Source organism: Desmodus rotundus, chromosome 3 (genome assembly GCF_022682495.2).
Source record: "Desmodus rotundus isolate HL8 chromosome 3, HLdesRot8A.1, whole genome shotgun sequence".
In the NCBI taxonomy this organism is placed as follows: Eukaryota; Metazoa; Chordata; class Mammalia; order Chiroptera; family Phyllostomidae; genus Desmodus; species Desmodus rotundus.
The window spans coordinates 89,254,365-89,271,442 of record NC_071389.1 but is presented as its reverse complement, the minus strand read 5'-3'; the positions used below and the strand labels follow the sequence as shown (position 1 = coordinate 89,271,442).

Sequence of the window (17,078 nt, the reverse complement as noted above, 5' to 3'; positions counted from 1 at the left end):
GGAACAAGCTATTTGAGCCTCAAAGAACCTCAGGGAGAAATCCTGACCACTGGTGCTGGGCCTGGAAGGGAAGGACGTGAGTGGGAAAGGAGCTGAGGTTGGGGTATTACCCAAATGCCGGCTTTGACCCAGAGATGTGTCACTTTGACCATATCTCCTTGCTGTTGCCCTTCTGCACTGGAATGACATGAGACTGTGAGAGTATAAGGATGTTAAGATTATACTGTGTTAATATAGAGGCTATTGACATAATGTATGTGATGCTATATGGTGGCACTGTACACCTAAAGGTATCCCATATAATTGCCACTTTGCCTGTCAGCATTATGTTCCTTAGGTATTGAGATCCCAACAGTCAGGAACCATGATAATTAGTTCATTTGACACAGCCTTTGGCAGAGTTCTGCTTACATACTTATTAAGTGTGAGATAATGATGATGGTGATGATGATGATGACTAGAAATGCACTTAATAAAGAGTTTCTGTCCCACATGAACAGTTCTTTCATATGGTAAGCTCATTATATAGCAACTTCCCTATTAGTCCATACTTTTTAAGAGAAGAACAAAGAAAAATTTCTTTCTGCTCTGTGTCATTTTAATAAGAAGACAGGGTTCCAAGCTTCTTGCCCTTAAACAACCAAAAATTACATGAGATTCTTCCTTCAAATGTCAGAATGGCATTTAGCCTGACAGCTTTCTCATTATTATGCACATAGAGATTCTCTAACCAAATATGTCAAAAATTTCTAACGGGAGGCAGGGGACTTGCAAATTTGGAGTCAATATCTCTGCCTCGTGTCATGATTTTGAAGCTGTCAGTGAGTTAAGGAGAGAGAAGCCAGCGTGGGTGTTCTTGACACCAGGAGACCCTGAGATAGTCCTCCCCATCGAGTTCTGGAAAATGAAGGAGCATGGTTAATGTAGGAGGAGGCTTGAAGGGACACCTTCAAGTGGCTGCTTTGGAAAAGACCCTAGATGATTCTTTTGTAGTTGGTTCAGAGACAGAACAAGGGACAATCTAGCAGGAGAGCTTCTGGGGGCATCAGTCCATAAGAAATACTGAGACATCACTGGGATAAATTAGAATTCTGGTGCCAGTGAACTAAGTTTTCCACATTAACTTTTCCATAATCTGTGATAGGGACATTGAGCCTGCTTCTCTTGAAGGAGATTGTGCCGTGACTGATGGAGATATGCCAACAGACGAGGCAAAGGATGCACATTCCTTTAGTGTAAATAAAGTATACACCTTTCTCTCTGACAGCTATACCACACAGGTGGCACAAGCGCTCTCCTGGCCTGAGACCTAGTGTCTCTGGGTTTCTGGCTTCCATAAAAGCACCCAAGTTGCATCAGGACCAATGGTTCAGGGGAGGACGGACCTGATCAGTCAAGAAGCTCTCCTTTGCCACTCTCCCAGGGGTTTTAGACCCTCCTCACTCTTCTGGAGACTGAGGTTCTGTGCCTGCCTGCCCCCAGGTGCAGGTCTCCTGAACATCTCCCTGAGAGTGAGTGACTCAGGCCCTCCCTCCCCTGCCTCTCAGCACAGGTGCAGTGCTTGGTCACCAGTCAGTAGCAGCAGGATCTGTCTGTTGAATAATTTGATGAAACCAGAAGCCCAGCTTCAACTCTGAGATCAGGCAGCTGAGAGTCACCCAAGGCCAATGGACAGAATCAGTTAAAATTTTGAAAACAATGATGATGAAAAAAAAAAAAGAAAAGAAAACAATGATGGCACAACATGGTGCTTTTTATTGGAAATATGTGCTTTATTATTTAAGCAGTTTAACTTGTTTATGGATGCCAACAAATTGTGTAGTTTGATAAATTACAACCAATGAATGCATGTAATAAATCTCTTACTTTGGACATAAACAAAAATATGTAATATTTATTTGTAAAAATTATCACCTCTGCTAAATAAATGTTGGATTGTTATTTAAAGAACATTACTTTGAAAGGGTCCAAATAATTTGCAGAATGTCCATACCTCTTGGTCCTTCTGTTGGGTTAAAAATAGGGGTAGGGATTCTTTATCATTTGGGGATGTTTTTCATCCCTCAGCACCTTTCAGGAGTGATGGCCATTTCCCTTTATACTCCTTGTAGGACTGGGGCAGGAAGAGGGACAAAGTCCTCAACTCAAGAAAGGACTTCAGCTCTGACCATTGTGGCTCAGTGGGTTGGAGACCTGCAAAGCAAAGGTCTCCAGTTCGATTCCTGATCAAGGCACATACCTGGGTTGTGGGTTTGGCCCTGTATGACAGGCAACCAATTGTTGTTTCTCTCACATTGATGTTTCTCTCCCCCTCTTTCTCTCTTCCTTCCCCTCTCTCTCAAAATAGATAAACAAAATCTTTTTTAAAAACAAAGAAAGGACTTCATCAAAAATGGGGACCCTGCCCTGGCCAGGTAGTTTAGCTGATCAGAGCATTGTCCTGATACACCAAGGTTGCAGGTTTAGTCCCTCATCTAGGCACATATAAGAATCAACCCATGAATGCATAAATAAGTGGAACAAAAATCAATGTTTCTTTCTCAAATCAATTTTTAAAAACCTTTTTAAAGGTGGGGATCCTTCCTTAACCCTCAGTGGAATCCAGTTCCATGAATGAGTATGGAAGACAGGGTTGAGTGTGGGGGTAGCACCCTTCCCATGATTGAGAAACTATGATTTGATGTGTGATGAACACCTGGATCTGATGCTCCACTTCCTGGGTGAGGCCAGCAATAATTTTAGGGTATGTCAGCTCACTGCCATTATTTTCATGTCTGTCTCTGTAAAAGCTGATAGAGCTGCGAATACCTGATTTTAAACTACACTACAAGGCCATTGTAATAAAAACAGCCTGGGGTACTGTCATAAGAACAGGTATATAGGTCAATGGAACAGAACAGAGAGTCAGGAAATCAACCCATGTGTTTATGGTCAACTAATATTAGACAAAGGAGGCAAAATCATAGAGTGAAGTAAAGATAGTCTCTTCAATTAATGGTGTTGGGAAAATTGGACAGGAACATGCAATAAAAAAATGAAAGTAGACCACCAACTTACACCATACATAAGAAAAACTCAAAATGGATAAAAGATTCAAATGTAAGTCACAAAACCATAAAAATCTTAGAAAACACAGGCAGTAAAATCTCAGACATCTCTTGTAGCAGTATTTTTGTCAATATGTCTCCAACAGCAACGAGAAAAATAAGGGACTTCTGTAATAGTGCCACCATTAAAAATAAGTAAATATAAATAAAAGTACTTTATATATTAAATAAATGTTAAATGTTACATATTTAAATATAGTACTAAGTATTGTGTTAAAGTTAAACATATAATATTAAATAATTAAATGTTAAATAAATAAATAAATAAATAAATAAAACTAAAGAAAGTCTAAGCTGTAGGAAGTTGACAACCAAGATACTGTGAAACATTCAATGTAATGTCTGCACTGAACAGTGGTAAGTATGTGAGTTTTGACCCCCTGGCCCAAGAAAATGTGGACCCCATGCTTTCACAGGTAATGTTTTCCTGAGGCAGGTCTCACAGTGTGTCAGAAAGACAGGGCTATCCGAAGATGTCTGGACACTTCCTCCTTCCTCAAAGCAGCTGGAGCTAAGGGGACTCTTGCTTGGAGCTTTAGCCACAGCAGCCAAACCTCCCTGTGATTCAGTCTGCTGCCAAGAATCCAGGTCTCAGGAAAAACCAGGATCTTTGGCCATCAACCAAAGGCCTCTTGCCACCTCTGGGGCCCTCACGGCTCCTCTCTGACAGATTTTTTCCCTCAGGCAGACTGGTTCCACCCTATGGCAAGAAGCTTGGCCACTGACAACACCATTCCTAACATCACAGCTTAGCAGAAGGTACCAGCCAGAAGATCTTGGTTGGACTAGCTTAGACTGGGAGGTCATCCTGAGGCTACTGAACCACAATGGGAGTGAAGTCATTTAAGAAAGTGGCAGCTCTCATGAGAACCATATAGCTGAACTTGAGGAGGAACAGTTCCCAAACAAAGGTGGGGAGGGAAACAGACAAAATAATACATGCTCACTAGACTGTGAACCAGGTCTATCTGAAGAAGTGGTTCAAAGAGGAAGTGGCATCTCACCTGAGCACTAATGCTTAACAAGAGTGAACAGACAGTACTCAGGGCTGGGACATGGTGGGGGCAAGATGTGATGGAGATGGGTCTTGGGAAGCTCAGAAATGACTGTTTGGAAAGCAGTTCCATGTTCTCTCTCTCTTGTTTTTCCTACTGCACACCAAATGAGCAGCCTTCACTTATTGCCCCAGACTCCTGGGAAAATCAATGCTGTATTGTAATTGATTGGCATTGTCATTTTTCCAAAACTCTCCTGACTTTCTAGTTATTTTTGACACCAAAACTTTAATGGAGGTGGGGTGGTGTTGTGCAAATATAAACTCCAATTTCATATTAGAAAACTGGGATATAGAGAGGCAGAAAACTGTACTGGAGAGAACATGAACTTCACATTTGGTTAGAGCACAGCTATTTACTGATGTGGACCCTGTATTGTATAAAATGAGAATATTCTATCTTCCTGTTATGGGCTGAATTATGTTCCCCCAAATTCATATGTTGAAATCCTAACCCCTAGAAACTCAGACTGTGACTGTATTTGGAGACAGGGCCTTTAAAGAAGTGGTTAAATTTAAATGAGGTCATTATAAATGGGCCCTAATCCAATCTGATTGATGTTCTTACAAGAAGAGAAAGGTAAGACATAGTCATGCACAAAGGGTACACCCTGTGAGAACACAGAGAACACAGCCATCTGCAAGTCAAGGAGAGAGGACTCAGAAGAAACCAACCCTGCTGATACCTTGATCTCAGACTCCCACAACTGTGAGAAAAAAATTTGCTGTAGTTTAAGTCACCCAGCCAGGGTTATTTGTTACAGCAACACTAACAGACTAATACCCTACCTCATACAAATGTAGTGAGAATTAAAGAAAATAATGCCTGTGAAATAATCTAGCACTGTGCACAGCATGAATGAAAGACTCTAACTTTACTTCTCTTTCCTTCTTTTATCACCCAAGTTTTGTTTTTTTGTCTTTTGTTTTTATTTTTTTTAACCTGGCTGCCCCATATTCCTGTGGATTTGAGGCGCTGAGCTTGACACTCAAAGTGAGGGTGAATCCCAGGCAGTCCATTGATGGAAGTCAGCCAAACAGGGCTTCCCTGTCCCTATCTGCCACTCCCACCCCCTTTGGGTGATATTGGCATAATTATTCTCCACACCTCTCCTAGACATCTGGTTCCCTCTAAAGGCGTCAGATATTTCCAAAGTGAATAATCTACAGAGGGAGAGGTCTCTTCACCTGGTTCTAGAATTTGGGAGGAGCATTTTGGCCAGCAGGGAGCTCATTGTCTCTAGATTGCAACAGTGACAGCCACCACTGGAAGCCAGCTGGACCTGGGTAAAGCAGGTCCTACTGAACTTGCAGAGCAAGTCATGACTGTACAACCAGTGATCCAGTTTACCCAGTCATGTGCAATTGTGTTTTTTCCCTTTTGCTCTTCTTGAGCTGTCAAGCAAAATGACCTAATTGTTCTCCAACCTTGAATTAGCTGGGTAGGGAATTAAAGGGTCATGTCCTCGTGCCAGGAATGGTAAATGAAGTGGGAGCACCACTGAAACTACCACCTCCACCCGTGCCAGTCAGCCATGGCCTCTCTCTGGCTGGGTGGAGACCTTCAAGTTATAACCTTATCAACACAGGTCTCCAGGGAGTCACCAACAATCGGCCAGAATCAGCACCTCAGACCAAACCCACTCTCCACTGCTGTGGTAGAGCACTGAGGGGTTAAGCAGCAACCTGTCTGCAGGACAATGACAAGGCAGTGGTTGTGGTTGACATGTGACCTTTGCCACAGTGGGAGCATTGAGGTTGAGTTTACTGAGGATGACCTCAATTTCCCTACAAAATGACAGAAATGCTCTCCAGATGATTTGTCCTGGCCCTTAACGCTGGCCCAAACTGACAAAGGTGGCATTTGTCTTAGGCATTTTCTCCAAGGAAGAAGGGTGTGGGGCTTTTCACATTTCCCATGCACTGCTTGAAGAGGGTGAACACGGGAGACTCCACAGGTCCCCTTGCAATTTGAGCTCTATCCCAGAAGTGAGCATACCTTCAACTTTGTTCTTCTTTCTAAGATTGCTGAGGCTATCTGAGGTTTTTTTTGTTCCATATAAATTTTTCAAATATTTGCTCTAGATCTATGTGAAATATGTCATTGGCATTTTAATAGGAATTCCTATGGAATCTATAGATTGTTTCGGGCAGTATAGACATTTTAATGATGTTAATTCTTCCAGTCCATGAACATGGCATATGCTTCTACTTATTTGTATCTTTCTCAAATTCTTCTTCAATGTCCTATCGTTTTCCAAGTACAGGTCTTTTACTTCCTTGTTAAATTTATTCTTAGCTATCTTAGTTTTTTTGTTGCAGTAGCAAATGGGATTGTTTCCTTTGTTTCCCCTTCTGATAGTTCATTATTAGTGTATAGAAATGCCACTGATTTCTAAATATTAATTTTATATCCTGCTACTTTGCCAAATTCATTTATTAGATCTAGTAGATTTTTTGGCGAGGTCTTTAGGGTTTTCTATATACACTATGTCATCTGAGAATCATGACAGTTTTACTTCCTTCTTTCCAATTTGGATGACTTTTATTTCTTCTTCTTGTCTGACTGCTGTGACTAGGACTTCCAGGACTATGTTGAGTAAGAGAGGTAAAAGCAGATACCCTTGTCTTGTTCCTGATCTTAAGGGAAATGTTTTAGTTTTTGCCCATTGAGTATAATGTTGGCAGGTTTTTTTGTATATGGCCTTTATTATGTTGAGGTATACTCCCTCTATTCCTACTTTGCTGAGTGTTTTTATCATAAATGGGTGCTGGATTTTATCAAATGCTTTTTCTGCATCTATTGATATGATCATGTGATTTTTGTCTTTCAATGTGTTTATGTGATGTATCACATTTATTGATTTGTGAATATTGTATCATCCTTGCATCCCTGGAATAAATCCCACTTGATCATGGTGCGTAATCTTTTTAATGTATTTCTAGATCTGGTTTGCTAATATTTTGTTGAGTATCTTAGCATCTATGTTTATCAGAGATATTGGCTTGTAATTTTCTTTCTTTGTCCGATCTTTACCTGGTTTGGGGATTAGGATAATTCTGGCCTCATAAAAAGAGTTTGGGAGGCTTCCCTCTTCTTGAATTGTTTGGAATAGTTTGGGAAGGATAGGTATTAGTCCTTCTTTGAATGTTTGATAAGTGTTCGCTTTCACAGCACATATACTAAAATTGGAACAATACAGAGAATATTAGCATGGCCCTTGTGCAAGGATGAATGTTTGATAAAATTCACGTGTGAAGCCATCCAGTCCAGGACTCTTGTGTGCTGGGAATTCTTTGATTACTTCTTTAATTTTGCTAGTTGTTATTGGTCTATTCAGGTTTTCTGATTCTCCCTGACTGGGTTTTGGAAGAACGTATGTTTCTAGAAACATTTATTTCACCCAGGTTGCCCAATTTCTTGGTATGTAGTTGTTCATAGCAATTTCTTACAATCCGTTGTATTTCTGTGGTATTAGTTGTTACTTCTCCTTTTTCATTTCTGACTTTATTTGGGTTCTCTCTCTCTCTTTCTCCTGATGGGTCAGGTTAAAGGTTTATCATCTTGTTTATATTTTCAAAGAATCAGCTCTTGGTTTCATTGATCTTTCATATTGTTTTTTTAGTCTCTATGTCATTTAGTTCTGCTCTGATCTTGATTATTTCCTTCCTTCTACCTGCTCTGGGCTTTGTTTGTTGTTCTTTTTCTAGTATAAGGTTGGATTGTTTATTTGAGATTTTTCTGGCTTCTTTAAATAGGCCTGTAATGCTATGAACTTCACTCTCAGGACTGCTTTTGCTGTGTCCATAGATTTTTGGGCTGTTGTGTGTTCATTTTCATTTGTGTTGAGGTGATTTTTTAATTTCTTCATTTATCTCATTGGTAACCATTCATTGTTTAAGAACATGCTATTTAGCCTCCATATATTTGAATGTTTTTGAGGGGTTTTTTATTGTACTGGATTTCTAGTTTCATGTCACTTTAATCTAAGAAGATGTTTGATATGATTTCAAACTTTTTGAATTCGTTAAGTCTTACTTTGTGTCCTAACGTGGTCTATCTTGGGGACTATTCTATGTACACCTGAGAAGAATGTTTAATCTGCTGCTTTGGGGTAATGTTCTGTAAATATCAATTAAATCCATCCAATTCAGTGTGTTATTTAAGGTCACTGTTTCCTTGTTGATTTTTCATCTGGATGATCTATCGATTGACGACAGTGGGGTATTAAAATCCCCTACTGTGATTGCATTGCTGTCAATCTCCCTTAAAGTCCACTAAGATTTTTAAAATATATTTAGGTGCTTCTATGTTGGGTGCATATATGTTTACAAAGGCCATACCCTCTTGTTGGATTGATCCCTTTAGTGTTATGTAGTGACCTTCCTTGTCTCTTATTATAGCTTTTGTTTTGAAGTTTACTTTGTCAGATATAAGTATTGCTACTGCAGCTGGGTTTGTTTGTTTGTTTCCACTTGCATGGAATATTTTTACACTTTCAGCCTATGTGAGTCTTTTTTTCTGATGTGTGTCTCTTGTAAACAGCATATATATTGGTCATGTTTTCTATCTCTTCAGCTACCCTATGTCTTTTGATTGGAACATTTAATCCATTTACATTTAAGGTTATTATTGATAGGTACTTATTTACTGCCATTTCTTCTTTGTACCTATTTCCTTTCTCTCTGTTTCATCTTCTTCTTAAAGCATTCCTTTTTAAACATTTCTCACAATACTGGTAAAATATAGCTTTACTTATTTAAAGCTATAAATAAAATGACGCCCAGGTGTGCTGTTTGTGGTTACACAAGATAAAGGCCTATGCTATGCTCAGTATGTGATGTCAGCATCTTAGAACACATTGCTCATGTTCTGCATAGGTCTCCTAACTGCCAAATTTCCACATGAAAGCACGGTGGGCAGACACTGGGCAGAATCTCTGGATCTGCTCAAGTAGCCCATGTTCTTGGTAACGACTGTCTTTATCCTGTGTGGGAATCTGCCCCAAGCACAACTTCTCCATTTGTCTCTAAATACCATCTTGGAGGAAGAACAGAGTCCTAAAGGATGGAGTCAATGCATTCAAATGTTGCCTGAGAGTTGGAAGGAGTGAGATTTTTTGCTTCTGTAAAATGCAAAAGTTTTACATCATTCAACTCCTAAATAGAGTTATTTTTCTACCACCACATGAGAAGTGAAGTTTCTTCTAGTAAAAGGTATGGAAGTCTAAACAGCTAATGATCTCTAAATGAAGTAAAAACTCAAATATGATGGCCAGTGAGGGATGCCTAGGCCCCAAAAGGAGCATTGAAGTCTCTGAGAGCCCTGTCCCTGCTGTAGTCATGACTAATCTGAGTCTCTTCACACTTCCCACCTTCTTGACTAAAGCAATTGGGTTTCTAATTGAGTTTCATCATCGCTTACTGAGGTGAACTCAGAAGAATGAGGCTCTCTCCATTGTGGGCACATTCCATGTTCACTGGTTTTGTTGGTTTTATTGTGGTCTGTTTTCAGAGATGTTTAAGTGCATAAACAAATCCAAACACACAAGTAGGCAGAGGTGCAGACCCTGATCAGAAGATAAGGGGTTCCTCCAGACTTCCTCACTCTATCCAGCCCCTGACCCCAAAAGGAGCTTTCCCTTAGCTCCTCTCAGCCTCAGAGAATGTGACCCACTCACCTGCAAGTCAGAAGCTTCTTCACTGCCTGAAGCAGTCACTGCAAGCATGGTATTGCACATAGGAACCCTGTGTATGCAGACACATACACACTCTCACACACATGCACACATACGTATACACCCAACACAACAATCACAAGTACAGTGTGTACTGATATTTCCTATTCTACTTTTCCAACTTCTCAGACTTTGTTTAGAGCTGCTCACAACCCACTAACCCAATTTCATGACCTACTAATGGGTCACAACCTAGAGTTTGAAAAACATGACTTAGGCCCTACAGCATCATCAGATAAAATTGAGCCTGAGCCATTCCCTAAAATCACAACCTCTAGAATTTCCTGGTATATACACCCAAAAATGTCTCTAAACCCAACATTCAGACAACATTCAATCTTGCTGGACAGTTTGCTTCCTTTCTGTTTCTTATAATCTGTCACTAATTGGCATATTTGTGCCCTCTTTGGGACTTCTTGGGTTCCTTGTTCCCCACACTCTATCACCTGCGGTGGACTGCACTTTCTCTCTGACAGCTTCTTTTCTTTCTCTAATCACTATCTCCCACTCAGACACACCTCCACGCAGCTCTAAGACCTGTGCTAAATGGCTGCATGTCACTCAGTCCTCATTTAAAAATCTAAATTCCTAAAGTTTATATTTGGGTAGAGAATTCTGCCTTTGCCACAATTAAATGTTAAGGCACATATGTTGTTCCTTCCTACCACTATAGAATTTATTGAAATTCTAGGTATAAATTATAAAAGTAATAATGTTTTGGCCCTTGTTTTGTTCTTAAATGGCTAACAAAGGCTGTGATAAAGACTTTTTAAGAATGGATGTTCTGTTTTTAAATTTATTTTTATTAAATTATTGGGATGACATTGGTTAATAAGATTGTATTCAAGTGTACAATTCTATGATACATGATCTTTATATTGCACTGTGTGCCCATCAACCAAAGTCAAATCATCTTGTGTCACTATATATTTGAACCTCCTTTATTGTTTTCAAACACCCCACACCTCTTCCCCCTGGTAACCTCCATACCCTGCTTTGTGTCTTTGAGTTTTTGTTTGAATGTTTTTCTTGTTTGTTCATTTGTTGATTTCTGTTTTATATTCCACATATGAGTGAAATCATATAGTTCTTAACTTCTTCTGTCTGACTTATTTTGCTTAGCATGATATTTTCAAGGTCCATCTACATTGTCACAAATGGCAGTATTTCATCTTTTCTTATGGCTGAGAAGTATTTCATAGTACATATGTACCACATCTTCTTTATCCAGGCCTCTATTGAAGGACACTTTAGTTCTTTCCATGTCTTGGCCAAGGTGAATTATGCTGCAATGAACATAGGGGTATATATATCTTTGTGAATAAATGTTTTCAAGTCTTTTCAGGTATATACTCAGAAGAAGGGTTGCTGGGTCATATGGTAACACTATTCTTAATTTTTTTGAGGAACCTGTATACTGTTTTCCATAATGGCTGTACCAGTCTAAATTACCACCAGCAGTGAATGAGGATTCTTTATTTTCTACCCTCCAACACTTGTTACTACATGTCTTGTTGATAATAGCCATTCTAATAGGTGTGAGGTAGTATCTCATCACAGTTTTGATTTGCTTTGCCCTTATAGCTAGTGAAGTTGAGCATCTTTTCATATATCTATTGGCCATTTGTATATTTTCTTGGGAGAAGTGACTGTTCAATTCCTCTGCCAATTTTTTAATAAGATTGTTTGTTTGGTGTTGAGTTGTATAAATTCTTTATATTTGGGGGATGTTAACTCCTTGTTGGAGCTGCTGTTTGCAAATATCTTCTCCCATTCGGTTGAATGTCTTTTTGTTTGGTTGGTGGTTTCTTTTGCTGTGCAGAAGCTGTTTAGTTTGATATAGTCCCATTCATTTATTTTTGCCTTTACTTCAATTGCCTTTAGGGTCAAATTCATAAAATATTCTCTAAGACCAAGGTCTGTAAGTATAGTACCTATGTTTTCTTCTATGCGATATATTGTTTCAGGTCTTATATTTAGGTCTATAATGCATTTTAACTACATCTTTATTTTATTTTATTATATTTTATGTATTTATTTATTTTATTTTTTGTACATATTTATATATTTTTATTACCATTTAGTCTCTTTATACCCCTCTCCCCCACAATCACCACACTGTTGTCCATGTCCACAAGTCTTTTTTTCCTTTTTGCTCCATTCCTCTATCCCCTAACCCCCACACCCAACCTTACCTGTCATACTGCTCTCTCTATCTATGAGTCTGTCTCTGTTTTGCTTGTTAGTTCAGTTTGTTCATTAGATTCCACATAGGAGTGAAATCATATGGTATTTGTCTTTCTCTGATTGGCTTATTTCTCTTAGTATAATGTTCTCCAAATCCATCCATACTGTCACAGAGGTGAAAATTTTCTTCTTTGTCACGGTCAAGTAGTATTCCATTGTGTAAATGTCCCATAGTTGTTCTATTCACTCCTCTACTGGTGGACATTTGGGCTGCTCCCATATCTTGACAATTGTAAATAATGCTGCAATGAACACGGGGTGCTTAAGTTCTTTCACATTAGTGTTTTGGGTTCCTTTCAATATATTACCAGAAGTGGGAATGCTGGGTCAAAAGGAAGATCCATTTTTAATATTTTGAAATATTTCCATGCTGCTTTCCCCAGTGGCTGCACCAATCTGCACTACTACCAACAGTGTAAGAGTTCTGCTTTCTCTGCATCCTCACTAGCACTTGTTGTTTGTTGATTTATTGGTGACAGCCATTCTGACTAGTGTGAGGTGATGTCTTGTTGTTGTTTTAACTTGCAATTCTCTGATAATTAGTGATGTTGAGCATCTTTTCACATGTCTGTTGGCAATCTCTATGTCCTCTTTAGAGAAGTGTCTATTCAATTCCTTTCCCCATTTTTTTTATTGGGTTGTTTGTTTTTTGGTGTTGAGTTTTGTATGTTCTTTATAAATTTTGGATATTAATCCCTTATCAGATGTATCAGTGCATATGTCCCCCTATTCTGTGGATTGTCTTTTTATTTTGTTGATGTTTTCCATTGCTTTGCAAAAAATTATATTTTGATGTAGTCCCATTTGTTTATTTTTTCTCTGGTTCCCTTGCCTGGGGAGATATATCCAATAAAATATTGTTATGACCAATGTCCAAGATTTTGTTGCCTATGTTTTCTTCTATGATTTTTATGGTTTCAGGTCAAACATTTAAGTCTTTAATCCATTTTGAATTTATTCTTGTGTGTGGTGTAAATAGGTGGTCTAGATTTAATGGATCTATCCAATTTTCCCAACACCATTTTTGTTTTATGTTTTTTATTGATGTCCAACTATAGTTGTCCCCATTTTCTTCCCACAACTCTCCCCTATCCCACCCACCCTCACCTCCCACACTCAATCCTACCCCCTTGTTGGCTTTGTCCATGGGTCCTTTATACATATTCCTTGACGACCCTTCCCTTTCTTTCCCCCATTATCCTCTTCTCCCTCCCCTCTAGTTACTGTAAGTTTGTTCTTTATTTCAATATATCTGGTTATATTTTCCTTGCTTTTTTGTTTTATTGATCAGATTCCACTTATAGGTGAGATCCTATGGTATTTGTCTTTCATCGCCTGGTTTAGTTCACTTAGCCTAATGCTCTCCAGTTCCATCCACACTATTGCAAAAGGTAGGCGCTTCTTCTTTCTTTCTACTGAGTAATATTCCATTGCCCAATGCCATTTTTGAACAAACTGTCTTTAGCCTATTGCATGTGCTGGTTTCCTGTGTCAAATATTAATTGACTATAAAGCTGTGGGTTTATTTCTGGGCTCTCTTTTCTGTTCCATTGATCTATGTTCTTACGCCAGTACCATACTGTTTTGATTGCTATGGCCTTATAGTATAGTTTAATATTAGCTGGCATGATTCCTCCAACTTTCTCCTTTCTCAGGATTGCTGTTGCTATGTGGGGCTTTTTGTGCTTCCATATAAATTTTTGAAATATTTGTTCTAGTCCTGTGAAATACATCATTGGAATCTTGATAGGAATTACATTGAATTTATAGATTGCTTCGGGTAGTATGGGCATTTTAATGATGTTAATTTTTCCTATCCGTGAACACTGTGATTACACTTATTTGGATCTACTTCAACTTCTTTCTTCAGTGTCTATAATTTTCCAAGTACAGGTCTTTTACATTCTTGGTTAGGTTTATTCCTAGGTATTTATTATTTTGTTTAAAATGATTTTATTTATTTATTATTAGAAACAGGAGAAGGGAAAGAGAAAGAGAGGGAGAGAAACATCAATATGTGATTGCTTTTCACATACCCACTACTGGGGAGCTGGCCTGCAACCCACTCATGTGCCCTGACAGTGAACAAAACTGCCAACCCTTTGGTTTGCAGGCTGGTGCTCAATCCACTGAGCCACATCAGCCAGGGCGGTATTTTATTCTTTTTGAAGCAATTCTGAAGGGGGTAGTTTTCTTAATTTCCCTTTCTGTTAGTTTGTTAGTAGCATGTAAAAAAGCAATGGATTTCTAGATATTAATTTTATATCCTGCTGTTTTGCTGAATGCATTTATCAGTTCTAATAGTTTCTTGGTAGAATCTTTGGGGTTCTCTATGTACAGTGTCATGTCATATGCAAATAAAGACAGTTTTACTTCTTTCTTTTCTATTTGGATGACTTTTATTTCTCTTCTTGTCTGATTGCTGTGGTTAGGTCTTCCTGCACTATGTTGAATAAATGAGGTGAAAGCAGACATTCTTGTCTTGTTCATGATCTTAAGGGGAACACTTGTAGTTTTTACCCATTGAATAAGATGCTGGCAATGGATTTGTCAAATATGGCCTTTATTATGTTGTGGTATGTTCCCTTTATTCCTACATTGCTGAGAGTTTTTAACATAAATGGTACTGGATTTTATCAAATGCTTTTTCTGCATCAGTTGATATGATCATGTGGTTTTTATCCTTCATTTAGTTTATGTGGTGAACCACATTTATTGATTTTCACATGCTCTACCAACTTTGATTCCCTGGAATAAGTCCCACTTTATCATGGTGTATGATCTTTTTGATGCTTTGCTGTATTCGGTTTGCTAATATGTTGTTGAGGATTTTAGCATTTATGTTCAGCAGGAATATTGGCTTATAATTTTCTCTTTTTTTTGCAGTGTTTTTATCTGTTTTTGGAGTTAGGATAATGCTGTCCTCACAAAATGAGCTTGGAAGACTTCCTTTTGCTTGAATTTTTTGAAATAGTTTGAGAATGGCAGGTGTTTGTTGTTCCCAGAATGTTTGGTAAAATTCATCTGTGATGCCATCTGGTCCAGGACATTTTTTGTTGGGAGTTTTTTTTTATAGTGCTTCAGTTTCACTAGGTGTAACATATTTATTCAGATTCTCTGATTCTTCCTGATTTAGTGTTGAATGATTGTTGTTTCTTGGAATGTATCCATTTCCTCCAGGTTGTCCAGTTTGTTGGCATATAATTGTTCCTGATATTGTTTTACAATCCTTTGTATTTCTTTGGTGTCAGTTGTTATTTCTCCTCTTTCATTTCTGATTTTATTTATTTGGGTCCTCTCTTTTTTTATTGATGAGTCTGGTTCAGGGTTTGTCAATTGTTTTATCTTTTCAAAGAAACAGCTCCTGGATTCATTGATATTTTGCATTGTAATTTTAGACTCTATTTCATTTATTCCAGCTCTGATCTTTATTATTTCCTTCCTTCTACTCACTCTGAGCTTTGTTTGTTGGTCTGTTTCAATTTCCTTTAAGTGTGAAGTTACGTTGTTAATTTGAATTTTCTTTTTATTCTTTTTTTTAGATAGACTTGTACTGCTATCATTTATCTCTTAGGATTGCTTTCCCAGTGTCCCACAGATTTTGGATTGTTGTGTTGTCATATTCATTTGTTTCAAGGTATCTTTTGATTGTTTTACTTGATCACATTGTTGGTCCATTCATTGTTTAATAACATGTTATTTATCTTCCATGTCTTTGCGTATTTTCCATTACTCTTGTGATTGATTTCTAGTTTCATAGCACTGTGGTTAGAGAAGATGCTTGATATGACTTCAATCTTCTTAAATTTTTTGAGACTTATTTTGTGTCCTAACATGTGATCCATCATAGAAAATGATCCATGTGCACTTTAAACGTACGTATATTCTGCTGCTTTGGGATGAAATGTTTTCAGCACATCAAATCCATTTGATCTAGCGGTTGTTTAAGGCCACTTTCTCCTTGTTGATATTCTGTCTTAAAAATCTATCCATTGAAGTCAGTGGGGTGTTAAAATCCCCAACTTTGACTATATTTCTGTCCAAATCTGCCCTTTTGTCTGTCAAGATTTGCTTTACATATTTAGGTGCTCCTTTGTTGGGTGCATAAATGTGTACTAGGATTATGTCCTCTGTTGGATTGTTCCCTTTATCATTATGTAGTGCCCTTCTTTGTCTCATGCTATAGCCTTGGCTTTAAGGTCTATTTTGTCAGATATAAGTACTGCTACCCAGCGTTTTTTCCTTTCCATTTGCATGAAATATTATTTTTTCCATTCCTTTTCTTTTGATCTGAGATGGGTCTCTTGGAGTCAGCATATATGGGTCTTTTTTTCTTATCCATTCAGCTACCCTATGTCTTTTGGTTAGAGCATTTAAGCCATTTACATTTTAAGTGATTATTGATAGATACATATTTAGTGCCATTTTCTCATTAGCTTTTTTTCCTCTTTTTTTTTCTTTCTCTGTTCTCATCCTTGTCCTTGTCTTTGTCCTTCTTCTTCTTCTTCTTCTTCTTCTTCTTCTTCTTCTTCTTCTTCTTCTTCTTCTTCTTCTTCTTCTTCTTCTTCTTCTTCTTCTTCCTTCTTCTTCTTCTTCTTCTTCTTCTTCTTCTTCTTCTTCTTCTTCTTCTTCTTCTTCTTCTTCTTCTTCTTCTTCTTCTTCTTCTTCTTCTTCTTCTTCTTCTTCTTCTTCTTCTTCTTCTTCTTCTTCTTCTTATTTCTTATTCTTCAAGCAAGCCCTTTAACATCTGTTGCTGTACTGGTTTGGATTCAACAAACTTCTTAAGCTTTTTCTTGTCTGGGAAGATCCTTATTTTTCCTTCAATTTTAAATGATAGCCTTGCTGTATAAAGTACCCTTAGTTGTAGGTCCTTGCTTTTCATCACCTTGAATACTTGAAGCCACTTCCTTCTGGCCTGAAACATTTCAGTTG

At 38.1% G+C, this 17,078-nt stretch overlaps 1 pseudogene; it reads left to right on the top strand.

Moving 5' to 3' along the window:
- The first annotated feature begins 7,320 nt into the window (after positions 1-7,320).
- Positions 7,321-7,420, top strand: LOC112297669 (U6 spliceosomal RNA; annotated as a pseudogene).
- Positions 7,421-17,078: the final 9,658 nt, after the last annotated feature.